The sequence below is a fragment of the Cornus florida genome, unplaced genomic scaffold (genome assembly GCF_030987335.1).
Source record: "Cornus florida cultivar Cherokee Brave unplaced genomic scaffold, ASM3098733v1 CherokeeBrave_3.0.0_Hap2_Chr09, whole genome shotgun sequence".
NCBI lineage: Eukaryota > Viridiplantae > Streptophyta > Magnoliopsida > Cornales > Cornaceae > Cornus > Cornus florida.
In genome coordinates, this window is record NW_026775579.1 from 81,292,771 (window position 1) to 81,309,648 (window position 16,878).

Genomic DNA, 16,878 nt, shown 5'->3' on the forward strand with positions numbered 1-16,878 from the left:
ATTTTAATATTTTTAGAATTCTTTTCAGCCTTTATTATTTATTTCTTAATTCTTTTTGTATTCCTACTTATTTACATATTAATTGTCTGGTATCCCTCGGATCTCTGCTCGGACTTGATCACCCGTGGCTCTAGAATCGAGGGGTATCACAGTTGGTATCAGAGACCTCCAGGTTCAGTGTCTCTAAGGTATTTCATATTAAGACTTCCACGTAGCGTATTCTCTTGTTTAGAGCTTAAGTTTAGGATTCGTTATATTCCTTTACGATTCATTTAAATCATATTGATGTCTGTTTTTCTGCGTTAACAGAATGGCTAATGCAAGAACCAGACGGAACAATAGGCAGCAAAGGGAAGAGGCACGTAGGCAGTAAAATCTCCTATGGCTTCAGCTAATGGAGAAAGAGCAGCAAATGCTTGGGTTGTAGGACGATGTGGGTCAGTTACATAATGAACATGAGGAAGTTCAGCAGACTCAGGATCAGGGATGAAGTCCAGAGTATCCTCCTCATCTCAATGACCTCATTGCTCGGGCTATAGAAGTAGGAGTAACAGCTGCACTTCGGAATCAGCCACAGGTTTAGCAGGCACCTATACTAGCACTAGTGGTTCAGACTGATCCTTGGAAAAAGACTAGGAGTTCTTTCACAAAGGGGAGCCCACCTGAGTTCTCAGGCTCCACCGATGCGAAAATAACTCATTAGTGGAAGAAGGACATCGAGCGACATCTTCGAATGGTTTAGTGCACAGAGGTTCAGAAACAGATGCTTGCTACCTTTAAACTGGTTAGAGATACACTACAGTGGTGGGAGTCAGTTACCACCACAGAGGAAAGGACTTCATTGACTTATGATCAGTTCAGTGCTCGTTTCAATGAGAAGTACTTTCCATAAGCAGTCACGACAGTTATGAAGATAGAGTTCCTTAATCTATAGCAAGGGAACATAACGGTGGCAGAGTTTAAGCAGCAGTTCATGCACTTGTCTCTTTTTGCTCTAGATGAGGTGGATACAGAGGAGAAGAAACATAATAGTTTCGTTAAGGGACTTATGTGGTCTATTAAGTGATCTATTACAGGTCGTCCAACCTACACTACATATGCTTAGGTGGTAGACGTCGCTTTTTAGCAGTATCAGTTAATCGTGGACTTCAGACAGGTTTAGGGTGAGAAGCAGGGTGACAAAGACTCTGGTAATCAGTCAGCTGAAAAAAGGAATGGCAATGGACATCGACAGAATAACAAGGGCAAATTCCAAGGACAATAGTTTTGGAAGAAGCACAAGGGTGGTTCAGATGCTCACAAGAATGGGGCACCTGTTCAGAGGCAGCAAGATGGGGGACCATAGGCACGACAGGGTCAGCCACAGGCTAACCGACAGATGAAGTCATTTGGTACTTTCCAGGGTAGTTGATATACTTATGGAGAGTTTGATCACACTTCTAGGCAATATTTTAAAGCAGGACAGGAACAGGGACAGTATGTGCAGCAGGGATAGAGGGCACCGGTACCTTTAGCCGCTCCACAGGTTCAACAGATTCAGGAACAGACATATCCAGCTTTATCAGCACCGCCACAGCCTCAGGGACAGGCACCACAACAGTTACATTATGGCAGGGTGTACAACCCCATGCCACAGGATGTTCAGGCACCTCAGGCTGCTGAGGGTATGTTTCCTATCCATAGTATAAATGGTTATTTTTTATTTGATACGGGTGCTACTCATTCATTCGTGTTTAAATCATTTGTTGCGTTATCTAGGATGACGACGCTAGTATGTGATAGATCTCAGGGTATTTCTACACATTTAGTTAGCACTGCCATTTTATATGAGAGTGATGAGCCTATGACACTAGATATTGGTAGACTCAGATTTCTAGCCAATTTATTGGTCCTGGACATGCACACTTATGATGCGATACTTGGGATGGATTGGTTATCTCACTACCATACCTAAGTTAATTGTTACGATAGGTCTATTGTTTTCACCATACCTAGTCAGAATATGTACATCGTTGATATGCCACGTTCTAACGGGGCTACTAGCATATATTTATTCTATGTGGAGGAGGAGACTGAGTAGGAGATTACTGTGTCACTGGATAGCATACCAATTGTACAGGAATTTCCGGATGTGTTTCAAGAGATTTCAGGGTTACCACCTAGTCGAGAGATAGACTTTGTGATTGACTTAGCTCCAGGCACTACGCCTATTACTAGAGCACCATATAGGATGGCACCAGTTGAGATGCGAAAGCTGAAGAATCAGATTCAGCAATTACTCAGCCAGGGTTTCATTCGTAGGAGTACTTCACCCTGGGGAGCACCAGTTTTTTTGTAAAGAAGAATGATGGTTTGCTTCGCCTGTGTATAGATTACAGGGAGTTAAACATGGTAACTATTCAGAACAAGTACCCTCTACTCAGGATTGATGATCTTTTTGATCAGTTGAAAGTAGCTACGTACTTCTCTAAGGTTGATCTGCGTTCTGGATATCATCAACTTGGGTTAGGGAGCAAGATGTTCCTAGGACAACGTTTCTCACTAGATACGGTTCTTATGAGTTTCGTGTCATGCCGTTCGGATTGACTAATGCACCAGCAGTCTTCATGGATATATGAATAGAGTCTTCAGGGCTTACTTAGATCAATTTGTTATCGTCTTCGTTAATGATTTTTTGATTTATTGTAAGTCAGAGGACGATCATGTTAGATATCTTCGCAAAGTGTTGCAGACGCTTCGTGAACACCAGTTATATGCCAAGTTCTAGAAATGTGAATTCTGGCAGTGGGAAGTGAAATTTATGGGTCACATAGTGTCAGAAAAGGGAATAGCGGTATATCCAGCCAAGGTTTCGGCAGTGGTCGAGTGGGGACAGCTTACTTCACCTACCGAGATTCGGAGTTTCCTCGGGTTGGTAGAATATTATCGAAGGTTTATTCAGGGGTTCTCAAATATAGCAGGACCACTCACTCATCTGACTAAAAAGGGTGTATGGTTCGTGTGGGATGAACACAGTCAGAGAGCTTTTGATGAGCTAAAGAATAAGTTGACTTATACACCAGTTTTGTCTACTCCACAGAGCGGGATAGAATATTTGGTTTACACAGATGCTTCATTACAAGGTTTTGGGTATATTTTGATGCAGGAGGAACGGCCAATTTCGTATGGATCTCGAAATCTTAAGCCTCATGAGCTTAATTATCAACACATGATTTGGAGTTGGCAGCTGTGGTCTTTGCCTTATGCATTTGGAGGCATTATCTATTGGGAGAGTCTTTCAGATTATTTAGTGATCACAAGAGTCTGTAGTATTTGTTCACTCAGTGAGAGCTGAATATGAGACAGCGCAAATGGTTAGAGTTTATGAAAGACTATCATTTCTCTATACAATACCATCCAGGGAAAGCAAATATGGGGGTAGATGCACTCAGTCGCCGACCCTATGCGAGTCTTTCTACTTTGTTCACTACTGAGTGGAATGCTTTGAAGACCGTTGACGAGTTGTCTGATGCTTTTATGGCTTGCATGGTGGTTATACCTTCTATCATTCATAAAGTTTTGAAGGCACAACTCATGGATCAGCAGTGCATTGACAAAATTACAGAGATAGCTTCTAGGGAGGTTCCATTTTACTATGTTGGGACTAATGGAGGTTTGAGGTACAAGGGACGTTTAGTGGTACCTTCTGCTGACAATTTGAAAAAGGATGTGATGATTGAGACTCATCACTCTGAGTTTTCTATTCATCTAGGTGGAGACAAAATGTATCAGAATATGAAGCGGCAGTTTTGGTGGGCAGGTATAAAGAGGGATATTGTTATATTTGTCTCTCAGTGTAGTACTTGTCAGATGGTCAAGATTGATCATCAAAGGCCGCCAGGAGCTCTACAGCCACTATCTATACCAAAGTGGAAGTGGGAAAACATTTCTATGAATTTTGTGGAGGGATTGCCAAATTCTTTTAAGGATCACAATTCCATTTGGGACATCGTTGATAGATTGACTAAATCAGCTCATTTCTTACCTATTCACACTGACTTCACATCAGAGTAGTTGGTGAGACTTCACATTACTGAGATTGTAAAGTTACATGGCATTCCGTTGTTTATTATATCAGACAGGGATTCGAGCTTTCTGTCAGGATTTTGGAAGAGTTTTCAGCAGGCTTTGGGTACAAAATTGCATCTTAGTACTGCTTATCATCCTTAGACTAATAGACAGACCGAAAGGGTTAATCAGATTATGGAGGATATGCTTCGTTCGTGTGTTTTTAATTTCAAGGGCCATTGGGAGGATTATTTGCCACTTGTGGAGTTTGCGTATAACAATAGTTTCAAAAAGACTATTGGTATGGCACTGTTTGAAGCATTGTATGGCCGACTATATCGATCTCTGGTTTGTTGGCTGGAGGTTGGCGAGAGCAGATTTTTGGGTCCTGAGTTCATTAAGGATACTTCTGAGAAGATCGCTCTTATTCGGGATCGCATGCGTACTGCTCAGAGTAGGTAAAAGAGTTATGCCGATCGTCGTACTCGTGCCTTGGAGTTTCGGGTTAAAGATCAGGTTCTACTCAAAGTGTCTCCTATGAAATGAGTAATGCGCTTTGGGAAGAAAGGGAAGTTGTCACCACGGTTTGTCAGTCCATTCATAATTACGGACGAGTTGGAGCTGTAACTTATCAGTTGGCAATTCTAGATCATTTGGATCGTGTGCACGATACGTTTCATGTGTCCATAGTGCGAAAATTTTTACGAGATGAGGATCGGTATCAGCATATCGATGTAGGTGAGATTGAGTTGCAGACGGATACAACAAATGAGGAGCCACCGTGTCGTATTATCGACCGTCGGGATCAAATTCTTTGTAATAAGGTTATCCCTTTAGTACGTATCTAGTGGAGTCACCATAATGAGGCTGAGTCTACTTGGAAACGGGAGGATATCATTCGCTCGTAGTTTCCTGAAATCATGGAAAAAGATAAGAGCGAATTCTGAGGACGGAATTCCTTTTGTTAGGGAAGAAGAATGTAATACCCCTAATTTTAAAAGGATAGTCTCGGCATTTTTATTAATGGTTTTATTGCATTTTTCTGTGATTAATTGAATTATTTGCGTATTTGTTTAATTATTTAATTAATTTATATGTTTATTTGTGTAATTGTTTTGTTTAATTATTTAATTACTTTATTTATTGTCATTAATTTGTGTTTATGTGGAAATTCAATGAATTGTTTTGTGGGGTTAAATTGTTTTATTTGTTTAACGTAGGTGTTGAAAATAATGTTTTTATTTAGGGTTCTGTATATATGAAGTAGCCGACTTATAATTAGTTTGGTATTAGAATTAGGTTTTCATAGACCTATATATATATAAGTTATGTGTCTACAAGGGTTTTAGAACCCTATTCACGAACAGTGGAGGCAAAGAGAAAGAACAGAGAGGTTTGAGAGAGAACAGAGAGAGAGAAGTTAGGGTTTGGTTAGGGACAAGGGCTGAACCAAGGAGGAGTAATTGAAGCTTGCTCGTGGGTTGAACCAGGAGCAACAGAGGTCGGTGAAAGCAATTAAGGTTGCCGAAATTTCTAGAGAAGACGGTTTAAGGTTTCAAAATTAAACTGAAGGCAAGTTCCTATTTTAACTTCTTCCCTTAGACCTGTAGTCTGTGCATACCTAGGTAGTCTCCAGGGTTTAAATTGATGTTAATATATATCTTTTAAGCATGTTTGAATTGAATTCAACTGCGTTGAATTATACTGTTTTATGGTTGATGGATGTTTTTAATTAAATCTGGTTTTTGTTAATTATAAACTTGTGTTTAATTCATGTCGTTGATGCATGATAGTTTCTTATAATTAATTTGGGACAGAGATTGAACCCTAAAAATATTAATAGAACAATACAGAGGGTTCTGGGTATCGTCGGAGGCGAAGAAAATGAATTAGAACAGTATACGGCTCTTAGGAGAGAGAACTGGCTCTCTAATGGAGGGAGCCAGCTCCCTCATGGACAGAGCCGACTCCCACATGGAGAGGGAGCCAGCTCCCAAGAGAGTAGAGCTGGCTCTCAAAGACCGGGAGCTTGCTCTCGTGCTGGAACATGTGTTTTTGGAGTTTTGTTTGGTCGTTTGGAGTATTCTAAAGTTGTTTAAATTGCGATTAATGGTTTAAACAATTGTTTCAAACATATAAAAATACTTGGAAGCATTATTACATTAATATGCTAAGGAATAAAATAACATGAAGTTAAACAGTAAACTTGCATGTGGAGTATTGGATAGTTGATTTAATTGCTTACTGGTATTTAGCAATTTTGTTCTTTACATGATTTGATAATGTTAATCATGTTTCAGCCGTGTATTAAGTGTAGTTGATTATCTGAATATTACTATGTTTAGTTTGGATTAATAATGTTTTACTTTATTAATTACGCATCAATTATTTGGACTGTTTGGTAGTTTATATGCACCGGTATGGGACAGTGGCATATTAGGGATGGATTAGTTCAAAACACTAAGTCCTACCTATTTTGGGGATAGATTAGTTCAAAACACTAAGTCCTACCTATTCTGAAATAAGTTGGATTAATTATAAAAGTTAAATCAAAATGATATATATGTCAGGTCAATAAATAGTTGAATGACATACCTTGGTTTTGATGGATTATTTATATATATACTTATGGTACTGTGATATGAGCCTAAGCCTCAGGATCATAGTTAGGGTGCGTATATCGCCGAGGATGGACAACTAGACATAGACACCTGGTTCCTGATAGGTCTAGGTATACATGTCCACGTCATGTGCGATTTGCATGTTATCTGTACTTAGGTTGAGACAGACCTATGGGCTAGTGAGCATCCTATAGTGTGTATTTATACCTATATGGACTATTTTAGTTATTACTGAGTTATCTAGAATGTTCTGCGTATCGGGTCTCTATATGGATTGTAGCAGAGTAGAACTTGCGCGTGTGCCTGACCCACTCTTATTTTTTTTCAGGTGTTCGTTAGTTCCAGGTTTAGAGCTTAATCGTGCTGAGTAGATTTAGTCACTCACTCCTCCGACTACATAGGACTACTTTTCATGTTTTAGTTTTGGATTTTGTTTCCGTATTTTACTTTCCATTGGGATTTTATTAGGGGTCCACTGGATGGATTATATTGGAAAGTTTGGATTTTACTGGTTTTAACTTTTGAGGATTTTAATATTTAGAATTCTTTTCAGCCTTTATTATTTATTTCTTAATTCTTTTTGTATTCCTACTTGTTTACATATTAATTGTCTGGTATCCCTCGGATCTCTGCTCGGACTTGATCATCCGTGGCTCTAGAATCGAGGAGTATCACACTAACACACTTCGTCACCCAAGACAAGCCACCCAAATCCACACTGCCACACCGACACAATGCACAAAATCGTGCTCTCACTGTCTGCAATACCCCTCGAATCTAAGACATTGGTTGATCAGGCCCAAGCCCAAACCCGAGGGATACTAAATAAACAATATGTAAATTAACACAGATTTCAAAATAAATTAAGAAATAAATAATTAAAGGCTGAAAGAATTTTAAATTAAAAATCCTTAAAAATTAAAAACTTAACATCCAATAATCCAAACTCTCCATTAATTAACAACTCGGGAATCCATCCTGTGGACCCCTAATAATATCCCAAACTGAAACTGAAACTGAAACCACTGAAATAAAATCTAAAGCCAAACATGGAAAGTAATCCTACGTAGTCGGAGGAATGAGTGTCTGTATCTGCTCTGCACGACCAAGCTCTAACCCTAGAACTGACAAGCATCTGAAAAATAAGAGAGTGGGTCAGGCCCACATGCAAGTCTTATTCTACTATGATCCATACAGTACACACTATAGGACGCTCACTAGTCCAATAGTTCTGTCTCAGCTTGAGTAGAGATACTATGCAAACCGCACATAATGTGGTCATGTGTCCCTAGACCTACCATGGAACAGCAACTACTGTCCAGCTATCCATCCTAGGTGATATACGCACCCTAAACATGGTCCTGAGACTCAAACTCATACCATGGCACCATAACATAAATATATAAAATCCGTAAACTCCTAATACAAAATATCATCCATTTAGTATAGTGGCCTGGTATATGTATAACAATGCATCCAGAAACCAAAGTAGGTCATTCAATTATTTTATTGATATGATACCAATATGAGTAGGACTTAACCTTTATGGTTAATCCATACCTCAATCCAGAATAGGTAGGACTTAGCATTTGAACTAATCCATCCCTAGTATACCACCATCCCATACTGGTGCATACAATCCTCCAACTAGCATAGTTAATAAAATAACATTATATAATCTACAACCATTGTCCAAAATATGCATCAATATAAATTAAGACATATATATCAATATCAGGCATTCATTATAGAGCCTAAAAATCATATTCCAATAATGTAAACTGCAAAAATAAATCTAAGCATTTACATCTTCCAAATTGTCCATAAATTGATGCAGTTAAATAGCAAGGTGACTATCAATTTGTTCTAACACAAGCATGGTTAATTTCAAGTAATCCATGATACTTATAACCCTATTTAAACATGATTAACCAATATTGAATCACATATAAACAATTCTCCAAGTTCCAATGTGTTAGCTGATTAACAATCAAAATGCAACATGTGGGATTTTCCCCTAATTTTACACTGTCCGATCCCTAATCCATTTATGAATTATTGTTTCCCTATATTTCACAGGTCTATGGGAATCATATACATTAGTTAAAGTAGTTTAAACGAATTTGAAAGACCCTACACAGTCCAAACAACGCCTTAAAACCAACGGTATGCAATTCAAGGTGAGAGCAGGCTCTCACAAGTTGAGAGCCTGCTCCATTGGCATGGGAGCCGGCTCCCTAACTTAGGGAGCTTGCTCTATGTAGCTAGGAGCTAGCTCCACACCACTTGGAGCCGGCTCCATTGATGAGGGAGCTGGCTCCCTCCTTTTGGGAGCCCTATCTCTCACTCTCTAAAGCCTTTCTGCGTTTTCTGCTTCATCTTCCTCGCCTCCAGCTATACCCAAGCCTCTGTAATTCTTTTAAACACTTGTTCTAATGTTTAATCAATGTCCCAAAATAGTTATAAAGCATCAACATGCATCAACGACATCAATTAAACTAAACTTAAACTCAAACAAAACATGCATCAGTTAACAGAACTGTGAGAACTTGTAACCCAGTTTAATTCAACAAAATTAAATATAGTTAAAACATGCATAAACGACTTCTTTTAACATTAATTAAACCCCTGGAGTCTACCTAGGCATGCACAGAAAACAGGTTTAGGGGAAAGAGTTAGAACAAGACTTGCCTTTAGGTTTCCGTTCAAAACCTTAAACCTCCGTCTCTGTATTTTCCGACCACTTCTTAGACTGTCGTTCCACTCCTCCGTTGCTCTTGGTTTAACCCAGAAGTACCCCGTCTCGTCCTCCTTGAACCTCTCTATTTATCTCTTAAGTTTCTCTCTCAAAACTCTCTGTATCTCGTTGTTTCCACAGTTACATGTTTAGGGTTCTAAAACCCTTGACAACCTCATACTCATATATATATAGGCTTTGTCTTATGAAAACCTAATTCTAATACCAATCTTAATTATGTTGGTAGACCTAACTCCAGTGAATTCATAAATAAACAAAACCTTAATTTACAATTAACATACAACATACAACAAGTTAAACATATCAATAAATTCCACCTAAGCAAATAACGAAATTACATGCATAATTAAAGTAGACAATTAAACAACTAGGCAAATAATCAAATAATTAAATAAAACCAATTATTAATTAAAACCAATTAAAATAATTAGACAAAACATATAATTAAATTAGACAATTAAACAATTAGCCAAATAATCAGATAATCAAGTAAAAATAGAATTAAACAATTAATTAAATACCATGACTATCCTTTTAAAATTAGGGGTATTACATTCTTCCCCCCTAACAAAAGGAATTCCATCCTCGGAATTCGCTCTTACCTTCTTCCAATATGTTAGGAAACTGCGAGCGAATGACATCCTCCCATTCCCAAGTAGACTCAGCCTCATTGTGATGACTCCACTGAACACGCACTAAAGGGATAACCTTATTATGAAGGATTTGATCTCGACGGTCGATAATTCCACTTGGTGGCTCAAATATGTTACATCCGGCTGCAACTCAATCTCCCCAACATCGATATGTTGATACCGATCTTCATCTTGCAGAAATTTCCGCAACAGAAACATGGAACACATTGTGTACGCTTTCTAAATTATCCGGAAGTGCCAACTGATATGTTACAGCGCTAATCTGATCTGTAATCATGGATGGACCGACAAACCACGGTGACAACTTCCCTTTCTTTCCAAAGTGCATTACTCCTTTCATAGGAGATACCTTGAGTAAAACCTGATCCCCAATCTAAAACTCCAATGCACGAGTACGACGATCTACGTAACTTTTCTGCCGATTCCGCGCAATGCATATGCGATCCCTAATAAGAGCAATCTTCTCAAAAGTATCTTTAATGAACTCAGGATCCAAAAATTTGCTCTCACCAACCTCCATCCATCAAACATGCGATCGACACGGTCGGCCGTACAATGCCTCAAATGGTGCCATACCAATAGTCTTCTGGAAACTATTGTTATATGAAAACTCCACAAATGGCAAATAATCCTCCCAGTGGCCCATGAAATCAAGAACACACGAACGAAGCATATCTTCCATGATCTGATTAAGCCTCTCAGTTTGTCCACCAGTCTGAGGATGATAAGCAGTGCTAAGATGCAACGCTGTACCCAAAGCCTGCTAAAAACTCTTCCAAAATCCGGACACAAAGTTCGAATCCCTATTCGATATAATAGACAATGGAATGCCATGCAGCTTCACAATCTCTGAAATGTAAAGTCTCGCCAACTGCTCCGAAGTGAAGTCAGTGCGAATAGGCAAGAAATGAGCTGATTTAGTCAACCTATCCACGATGACCCAAATGGAATTGTGATCCTTAAAAGAATTAGGCAATCCTTCCACGAAATCCGAAGAAATGCTCTCTCATTTCCACTCTGGTATCGGTAGTGGCTGTAGAGCTCCTGGTAGCCCCTGGTAGCCGCTAATGATCAATCTTGACCATCTAAAAAGTACTACATTGAGAGACAAAAATGGCAATGTCCTTTTTCATACCTGCCCACCAAAACTGCCACTTTATATCCTGATACATCTTGTCTCCTCCTGAATGAACTGAAAACTCAGAGTGGTAAGTCTCAGTCATCACATCCTTTCTCAAATCATTAACAGAAGGTACCACCAACCGTCCCTTATACCTCAAACCTCCATCAGCCCTAACATAGTAAAATGGAACTTCCCTTGAAGCTATCTCTGCAATTTTGTCAATGCACTGCTGATCTGCAAATTGTGCTTTCAAAACCTTGTGAATAATAGAAGGTGTAACTACCATGCAAGCCATGAAAGCATCTGACAACTCATCCATCGTCTTCAAAGCATTCCACTCAGTAGTGAATAGAGTAGAAAGACTAGTAACGGGTCTGCAACTGAGTGCATCTGCCACCACATTTGCTTTCCCTGGATGGTACTGTATAGAGAAATGATAGTCTTTCACAAACTCTAACCATCGGCGCTGTCTCATATTCAGCTCCCGCTAAGTGAACAAATATTGCAGACTCTTGTGATCACTAAATAATCTGAAGGATTCTCCCAACAGATAATGCCTCCAAATGCGTAAGGCAAAGACCACCGCTACCAACTCCAAATCATGTGTTGGATAATTAAGCTCATGAGGCTTAAGCTTCCAAGATCCATACGAAATCGGTCGTTCTTCCTGCATCAAAACACATCCAAGACCTTGCAAAGAAGTATCTGTGTGGACAAGATACTCAATCCTGCTCTGTGGAGTAGACAGAACCGGTGTAGATGTCAACTTGCATTTTAGCTCTTCAAAAGCTTCCTGACAGTGTTCATCCTACAAGAACCATACTCCTTTCTTAGTTAGGTAAATGAGCGGTCCCGCTATCTTCAAGAATCCCTGAATGAACCTACAATAATATCCTGCCAATCCGAAGAAACTCTGAATCTCGGTAGGTGAAGTAGGTTGTCCCCACTCAACCACTACTGAAACCTTGGCTGGATCTACCGCTATTCCTCTTTCTGACACTACGTAACCCAGAAACTTCACTTACTGCTGCCAAAATTCACACTTCTCGAACTTGGCATACAACTGGTGCTCACGAAGTGTCTGCAAGACTATACAAAGATGTCTAGCATGATCGTCATCTGACTCTGAATAAATCAAAATGTCATCTATAAAGACAATGACAAACTGATCTAAATAAGCCCTGAAAACTCTGTTCATTAAGTCCATGAAAACCACAGGTGCGTTAGTTAGTCCGAAAAGCATGACACGAAACTCATAAGAACCATATCTAGTGAGAAATGCTGTCCTCGGAACATCCTGCTCCTGAACCGAAGTTGATGATATCCAGAATGCAGATCAATCTTAGAGAAGTAGGTAGCTCCCTTCAACTGATCAAAAAGATCATCAATCCTGGACAAAGGGTACTTGTTACGAATAGTAACTTTATTCAACTCCCTGTAATCTATACACAGGCGAAGTGAACCATCATTCTTCTTCATAAACAGTACTGGTGCTCCCTAAGGTAAATTACTCCTGCGAATAAAACCCTGGCTGAGTAATTGCTGAATCTGATCTCTCAGCTCTCGCATCTCCACTAGTGCTATCATGTATGGTGCCCTAGCAATAGGCGTAGTGCCCGGAGCTAAGTCAATCACAAAGTCTATCTCACGACTAGGTGGCAACCCTGGAATCTCTTGAAATACATCCGGAAAGTCCTGTACGATTGGTACACTATCCAATGATACAGTAATCCACTTCTCCGTTTCCTCCTCCATATGGAACAAATATGTGCTAGTGACCTCGTTAGAACTTGGCATAGCAACATCGTACATATCCTGACCAGGTATGGTAAACACAATAAACCTATCATAACAATTAACTTAAGCATGGTAGTGAAATAACCAATCCATCCCAAGTATCCCCTCATAAGTGTGCATGTCTAGGACCAATAGTTTGGCTAGAAATCTAAGTCTACCAAAATCTAGTGTCTCAGGGCCATCACCTTCATGTAAAATGGAAGTAACGCTGTGATACCCCCTAATTTTGGAACACGGGTTGATCAAATCCGCGCACAAAATCAGGGAAATATCAAAACAATTAAAGTATTTAAACAAGCACAGAGTACAAAAAGAAATACAAAGAATAAATAACTCGCTGAAGGGAATCTATTAAATAAAAGTTTTATTAATAATTCTCCAAAATTTACAACTCGGGAATCCTGTAACTCAAGGACCCCTTAACCAAAATCCACTATCTATTAATCCATTAATACTTACGGAAGTAATAATATCCTATTTTGAAATAAAATAGAAAGAATAGATAAGTCCTCCAGCTGCGGATCCTCAACTTTGAGACTTGAACTTCTAATAAACTGAAAAAATAAATCGTGGGTTAAACCCTACGAGCAAGTTCACTCTACTAGGCCTTTGAAAACCAATAAGTAGATCATCTCTGATCAAAACCAAACTTAATAAAGTTTTTACTTTAATAAACAATAATACACTGATATATAAATAATTATCTATAATACACTAACCACATCTAATACTAGGTTCCTTAATTTTTAAAACCCATAAATAATGATTAAATATTAACCATACCTACACCAATCCACTATTTCTTTTAAAGAAAATATCCTTAAACCTTAATCACATCCTAAATGATTATTAAACCATTTAAATAATAAAACATAATTAATGGAATAGTACATTTAATAATAACTGTAAATATTTAAATCACATATTCAATATCCAAATTTTGACAAATCATCCATGTCTCCACCAGTATTATTTTATTAATATATATAAAATAATACACTAACTTGTAAGTATTAGATTATTCTAATTTAGGAACATCTAATCTTAATTCAACCAATGCATACAATAACCATAGATGCAATTTAAACATCTAAAACGCATAGCCATTAACTTATGCTTTGGCAAATCAACCATGCCATTATAAATATATTTATTTTATATATTGACAATTCAACCATGCCCCTCAACAAGTATATTTATTTATACATTGCCAATTCAACCACGTCTCCACGTATACATATTTATACATTGACAATTCAACCATGCCTCCACAAAGATATATATATTTATATTTTTAAACTAGTAACTCATCCATACTTTCTATATATGTATTTTATTCATACCAATACTTAGGCAATATATTTACGCCTATAACAACTTATCCATGCCTCCAATTCAACCATGCACCCAATTTAAACTTAAAAATAAATTAATTCACACAAAACCATTTCATGCATATTATATGCATAAGATTAATTTAATAACCAGCTTAATATAATATATCAAATAAGAATAATAATTTAATTATCTTAAATGATGTATACATATACCCATATATTATATAATATACGTATGTATAATACCTTCAATAATAATCCTTGATTATTTAAAATCATATATACATATACATTAATGAATATATAAATACATATAGTTCATTTCATCCTACATAATAATTAATTAAATCATATATACACATATATAATTAAGTATATATATAAGTCCTTCCATCACCAAACTATTAATTAACGACATTTACATAAATTAAACGTCACTAAATATCGTCACAAATTGTTTCCCATAAATACTTCATATCAATTTAAATAATTTTCCAACATCATTTCACTAAAATGTAAATATCTCTTAGTATGATAGGAAGCTGATAATGAAATTGGTACCATTGGAAAGAGGACGAAAATCCCTTAAATTTGAGCTCAAGAATGACCCAATTTCGATTTAAGATGACTAAGTTATGACCGTTTTAATTTTATGTCACAAACAGGCAAAATAATTGGCTGAGCTCAAACGCTACTGTGAGCGCGCCCACACTGGATTAGCTCATTTGAGCTCACACAAATGCACCCACGCCAGATTAGCTCACTTGAGCTCACATGTATACACCCACACTTAATTATCTCACCTAAGCTCACATGTATACACCCATACCAGATTATCTCACATAAACTCATATGCACTTATCCACACCAGATCAACTGCCCATTAATCAAGACCCATCAGAGGCCCAGATTTCATGCGTACCGTAATGGTATGTACCACATCACACCAAATTGTTTTCAGTCACCATCTTAATGCACCCGTGGCCCAAATCTACATGCACACCTATATACTATACTCGCACCACACTGGATTATTCACCCCTTATCTAATGCGCTGATTCATAAACTTGCGTATATATATAAACAATATATATTTATATATAATTTTCTAATCATTATAGGATAATAAATATATAATAAATTCCTAAAAATAAAGAAAATTACCAGAAAATTCTAGAAAATTACAAAAAAATTCTCAAAAATTATATAAACCCTAAATAACCCTCTTGGGTCACATATCAAGCATACAGTTGATATTAAATATATACAACCTATATATATAATTAAAATCCAACAATTCCAAAAATAAAATAATAGTAAAACATACTTTTAATACTCTGATTTTATTCTAATTTAATCAAAAAAATTAATTAATATTTTTGATTAATCCGTTCTAACCAAGATTTAAATTAATAATTTAATTAAATTGTTGATACTGAAGATGAAATCCTTATGAGTTCTAAGAGGAAAGTTAGAGAAGAACTCGCCTGAAGGTTTCGAAATAAAACCGACGCTTCAAGACTTCCAATCCCGACATCTTCTTTCTTTGATCCGACCTCCTCTTTGTCAGCCTTCTCTTTTTCTTCTCTCTCCGTCTCTCTTATTTTTCTAACGTGTAAACATTTAACTTTAAAACCTTATGTGTATATTTATACACATTAAAATCTAAATCATATTCCTACTATGACCAACAAATAAAATGATAATCTTTAAATAATATATATTTATATACATATATATTGTATTATATATATAAATACCTTCCATAAATAATCATTAGTTAAATAAATCATATATACCTATATATATCAATATATATTGACATATATACCCCTCCATAATGATTATTAATTAATTATATTTATATACACATAATTATATATATGCAAAGATAATTATTTAAATATCTTCATAACCATGGGCCTTTAATAATTAACCCAACAAGACTTCCTTCAAGCCCAAGACTAAATCCCTTGGTCTCACTCCTCTTAAGCCCAATCCAATTAAAATAAAATAATTAAATTAAATATAATAATTAGAAATAAATAACAAACAATTTACACAAGTATAAATACACGTAAATCAAATAAACAATTCAATCATAGCATTCCACAAAGCAAAACACCAAATCAATTCAACAAATATAATCACAAAATATAATCTAAATAAAATAAGACAATTAATCTAATCACTCGGTTAAATAAAATAAATTATTTAAAAAAAAAAATAAAAGCAATTAATTCCAATTAAATCAAACAAATCATTTAAAAATAAAATAAAAGTAAATTAATACCAATTAATAAATCTTTTAAAAATATCGGGGTATTACAAATGCCTAAAGGTGTAGATATACCCTAAGGTCTATTGGAAACTTGTGTTACCACTAAACTATATCCTAAATGTTCCGAATACTCCATAGAGCAAAACATGTAAGGTAACCAAAATACTCCGAAAGGTACTCCCTTTTAGCTTATTGTGCTATCCTGGGAATTCCTCCTCCGAAATCAAACCTACCATATAGATTTACACAAGTTTTTTTATA

At 36.8% G+C, this 16,878-nt stretch overlaps 1 pseudogene; it reads left to right on the forward strand.

The window, feature by feature from the left end:
- The first annotated feature begins 1,214 nt into the window (after positions 1 to 1,214).
- The window catches only part of LOC132272969 (eugenol synthase 1-like), a 38,358-nt pseudogene continuing 22,694 nt past the window's right edge, over positions 1,215 to 16,878 (forward strand).